A 5,254-nucleotide genomic window follows, 5' to 3' on the forward strand; every position below is an offset into this window, starting at 1 on the left:
TAAGCAAATTCTAGCTGAGTTTTTTGGCACATGCAGCTAAAACAAATTCCAGATAAACACACATTCCTTATAGAGCCTCCCGTGGTCTCCATGGCTGCTCTTCCTCCTCTTGGCTCTCAATCCTTTGCCCTTCTATTTGGAATTTATATATGTGATCTAAAATTGCCAGCCACAACCTACACCCATGGGAAACCCCTTTCTGCCTGCTGATCTGGTTAACTTACAGATGATCTTCAGAGGTCCCCTGAGCAAGGTGTCTTCTCTCTGTTGGATGCTGCGGGCAGCTGTGGAGTTGAGTCAGAGGCAGGAGAACGGCATGATTCTGCCGTTTTATAGCCTGAAAGAAACATTTGGTCAGGAATATACTTTTTTTTTCAATATAGAATAAACCTCCCCAAATCAAGCCAAATGTTTTGAGAAACATTTTATGGTAGAAACTGATTGGGTGCCAAGACACCTCTGTCTTCGGCCCCCATGTTCCCTGATTTGTTTTGGCACTGGACCATCTGTAGCGCCACCATCTAGCCACATGTTAATTTTTGTCTATGCACGGGTGTAAACTGCACATGGTTTACTTCAATGAACTTAATTGTTTTTGCCATTTAATAGCTAATTGTCTTAATTAGCTTCTGAAGCACAACAATGCTGACAACAGTAAATGACTACATCTTATCCATATGGTTATAGAAGACGAATGACTCAATTTCCCGTCCTCAGGCCAAGGAGTCTCTGGAGGAGGACCGGGCAGATGCGAGAGGGGGAAGATGGAAGTCCTCCAGAGATCTGACCTGGCCTTGAATGCAAAACCTGAATATTAAGAATAAATGAGGAAGTGATGGACAGGGGAATAAAACAGGAAAATGAAGGATTTATGTAGGACTTGAGTCATCTATTTTCTTAATGTACATACCATGGAGTGATGCTGGGTGAATAATCACAACACATTTCACGGTGCCAGCAGGCTCTATCGGCTCTGATCCGAAGAGGCGATGTTCGAAGATCGAATTGTGGGCCACTGAAAGTGAGAAATGCCCCGCAGTGCTATCTGTCTTAGGGAAAGCTGGTACCAGTCAAAGCCTGGGTGACATTTCTTTGGCAAATCTGGCTTAGATGAAGTTCATAGCTAGTGCCTGGCATCTATTAGGAGTTTAATATATGTTTTAATCAGCCCCTGTCAGAAAATCCTTTGTGCTCCATCTTCAAAATATATCTAGACCCTGACATTTAGCACCTTCTTTCCCACCACTATCCTGCTCTGATCCGCCTCCATCTCTGACCTGCCTGCCTCCAGCAGCCTCCCCACTTGTCTCCCCACCGTTTATTCTCAACACAGCAGCCAGAGGAATCTTTTAAAACATAAGTTATATCAGATCACTGCTCTCCTCTCATGGCTCCCCTCTCACTCAGAATAAAAGCTGGAGTCCTAGTGCTGACTGGCAAGGTCCTACCTGATCTCGCCTCACTGTTCTGAGCTCACCTACTCCTACTTGCCCCCACCCGCTCCATTGCACCTGCACTCCACATGTTCACTCTTTAGGGCTGTGCTGCCAGTTCCGATCCCACCAGCCACACATGGTTAGTGACTATCGCATTGGCAGTGCACACATAGAACATGTCCATCCCATGGAAAGTTCTACTGGACAGCTCTGCTTTTGGGACTTGCACTGGCTGGAAAGCTCTTTCCAAAGATACCACATGGTAAACTCGCTCTAATCCCTCAAATTCTGAAGTCTCAGCCCCGCCTCTGATTGTTCCTGCTAAACCCTCAGTCTGCTCTATTTTCTATAGCACTTAACACCTTATTGCTTATTAATAGTTAGTTATTATGCTCATTGACTATTGACAGTCTCCTTACATGAAGTGAATACTCCAAGAATAGGGGTTTTGGCTAACTTTGTCCACTGTTGTATCCACAACATTTAGAACAGTGCTTGGTGCAGAGTTAGTGCTCATGAAATATTTGTCAAAGGAATGAGTTAGTGGATCAACATATTTGCAGAGCACCAATTATGTTCCAGGTACTGGGGATTCACAGAAGATTAAAATAGATATTGTTCCTGCTGTCATAGAGTTTCTATTCTAGTGGGAGAGAAAATAAACTAATGCCAATACAAATTCTGAACGTTCTATGAAAGAGACAAATAGGAGGCAGAAATAGAGACTATCATGTGTGTATATGTGTGTTGGGGTGGGGAGACTTTTTCATGAGGACAAAGGAAGGATGGAGGGAGGGAAGGGTTGCAGGGGAGGGTTGAAGAGTATTGCAGAGGAAAGACCATGTGCAGAGGCTCTGATGAAGGCAGGGATGCATGCATGCGTGAGTGAATAGTGCTTGGGAGATGACTGTGAGTTATGAGCCATCACACACCAGTCACTGAGTGAGGGTTGCCTTCTGCGGCATGCTACTCAAAATGCTGTCTTGTACCAACAGCATCTGAATCATCTGGGATCTTGTTAGAGGTGCAAATTCATGGGGCCAACCCCAGACTTGGGGATTTGTGTTTTAACAAGTTCTCTAGGTGGTACTGATGCTCACTGTTCTATAACATTGGGCCTTCTTCAGAATGTGAGCATGTGGCAGCCACCCAATAAGTGCTATTTGAATGAATGAATGAATGAATGAATGAATGAATGGATATGTGCAACCACCACCACAGTGCCTGTTCCTTTTTATGTTCTCATTCTTTGACAGAAGCTCAGATGATAATTAGCATGGAATATATAGCGATGTTTTCTTTATTTACTGAGCCAGAGGGCAATCATTACGGGGAAGAATGAAAGAGCAGAAAATACCTAAGTGTTATAGGAATTCAGAGATTTAGATTTAGAGAGTTGGGTAAAAGGCATTCCTGTGGGGGGCAGATGTAGAGGGGAAGGCAAAGGTTTGAGGCTGAGAGGAACATGGCTTAATGATGGCAGAGAGTAGGGACCCCCATCCGAAGGGGCAGATTGTGTTAGAGGAAGTGGAGATGATGATGTAAGATGGATAGGTCTCTACTGCTGGTGTAGAAGGGGAGCTGGTCTCTGGATGTTTTTAAGAAGGTAATGTTGTCATTTGAAGGTGATGGAAGTGCCAAAATGTACAGTGGCCTTGGCCTTACCTTCAGAATTCTTAGCTATCCTTCCTGTTTAAAAGAGCAGGAAGGTATATATCAGTCAGGTAGGATAATCCTTACCTGTTCCTCCTTTTGGAGGGCAGATTGTTAGCATCTCTGCATAATCAGGATTTGCAAGACCTTGATTGTAAAATAAAAGCGCAGGGAAGTTACTGTCGCCGTCTAGCATTTTCTATACGCCACACACTGTTCTAAGCATTTTACATGCATATGCTCCTTCAATCCTCACAATTCAATGAGGTAGCTACTCTGATTACTTGACCAATGAGGAGACTGTGACACAGAGAAGTCACGTAACTTGCCCAAGATCATCCAGCCAGTAAGAGGTTGAGCCCGAATTGAGGGGCACCCAAGGCACTCTGGTTCTTCTACACTGTGTTGCTTTGACTACACTCTGAGTCCAAAGGAACTTGGGAACCTGTTCTCTGCCTTCCTGCTCACCAGTCCTTTGGCCCTGTTCGGGGTTGGGGGTTGGGGGGCGAAGGGTGAGCTCTTCACGATGTTCTTCCTTCCTGGCTCCTTTCTCCTCCCCCCTGGCTCTGTCCTCTGGGTCCCACACTTCCCTCCTCTACCCTCTGGTTTCTGTGGCCAGTATGCCAGCCACTTAGCTTCCTGTTCTGCCAAAGGAGGCAGAGGCAGTGGGCATGTTCCCAGATCTGGGCAGGGGTGGAATATAATTTTATAGGGCTTGAAGTTTATATGATCTTGGGAGCCTTCTTTAAGGAAAAGAATACAAAAATGTTTTACTGTTGCAAATTTTACAAAGCCATTGACCTTGTTTGTCCATTGAACAAATTTTACAAAGCCATTGCCTCTGCCTCCCACTTGGCCTCTGAGGGGGCAGAATTAGCTTCTCAGAAGACTTGTCTCTGGGCCCAGGACTGGCTTTTCAGGCCATCCCAGAGTGAAAGGTCTACAAGATGAGCATCTTTCTCTTACTAATACTGATCTACTTTTAGAGCAAAAGGTGAGTGCATGAATACAGTCCTGGAATCTTGCTTTCTCACCTCCCCAAAGCCTTTAGCATTCTAGCTTAGGAGAGAGCCAGAAAACTCCACTCTGCCTTGGTTAGGAGAATAGGAGTTTATTAAAGGACTAGTGACCTCATGCACGGATTCGTGCACACTGATAGGAAATTAATTAGAAGGTGACTGGCGGGGCGGGACTGGGTGAGATGGGTTGGACATGCCCTGGAGCCAACCTCCTGCGGTCCCTCCCTGGCTGGCCATACCTGGGCATCAGCAGAATGAGCGGAGTCCCTCAGGCAGGTGGGGTCCCTCGGCCTGGCCTGTGGGGATTGGGCTGAAACCAGCTCTCTGACATCCCCCGAGGGGTCCTGGAGTGCGATAGGGCACTCTGGAAAGTTGCTGTCATACAGGGTGTGGAATGCAAACACAAGTGTGCAGTAAACCAGATTCGGGGCCAACAGTGCCCCAGCAACAACATAACCCACAGCTAAAGGTGGAATCACATGATCCTGCAAAGAATCAGGCTCCCTCCTCTCTGGTTTCGGGGTGCATCAACCAAGAACCACTGCTGCCAAGTCACTGCAGCTTGGCAGCTCCTGTGTTGAGCGTCTACCCCCTGGTGGTCAGGGCGCATTATAGCTACCCGTCGGACGGACACTTTGCATATTAGCCTTTTATATATATATATATATACTAGTGGCCTGATGCACAAAATTCGTGCACAGGGGTGGGGGGAGGAGTGTCCCTCAGCCCGGCCTGCACCCTCTCCAATCTGGGACCCCTTGGGGGGATCGGGCCTAAACTGGCAGTCAGACATCCCTCTTGCAATTCAGGACCACTGGCTCCTAACCGCTCACCTGCCTGCCTGCCTGATCGCCCCTAGTCACTCTGCCTGCTGGCCTGCTTGCCCCCAACTGCCCCTCCCGCTGGCCTTCTCACCCCCAACTGCCCCCCCTGCTGGCCTGATCGCCCCCAACAGCCCCCCACTGCCAACCTGCTCCCCCCAACTGCCTCCCCCACCAGCCTGATCACCCCCAACTGCCCTCCCCTCCTGGCCTGATCACCCTTAACTGCCTCTGCCTTGGCCCCACAACCATGGCTTTGTCCGGAAGGACATCTGGAAGGTCTCCCGGTCGAATTAGCATATTACCCTTTTATTAGTATAGATAG

General features: G+C 47.5%; 1 non-coding gene across 1 annotated transcript; it reads left to right on the plus strand.

Annotated features, from left to right (window-relative positions):
• Positions 1 to 3,153: 3,153 nt before the first annotated feature.
• On the plus strand, positions 3,154 to 3,253 carry LOC111828121. The gene has a single exon (XR_002831910.1). It is a non-coding gene; the product is annotated as a U8 small nucleolar RNA (small nucleolar RNA).
• The last annotated feature ends 2,001 nt before the right edge of the window (positions 3,254 to 5,254 follow it).

This window comes from Myotis lucifugus, unplaced genomic scaffold (assembly GCF_000147115.1).
Source record: "Myotis lucifugus unplaced genomic scaffold, Myoluc2.0 scaffold_3, whole genome shotgun sequence".
Classification (NCBI taxonomy): Eukaryota; Metazoa; Chordata; class Mammalia; order Chiroptera; family Vespertilionidae; genus Myotis; species Myotis lucifugus.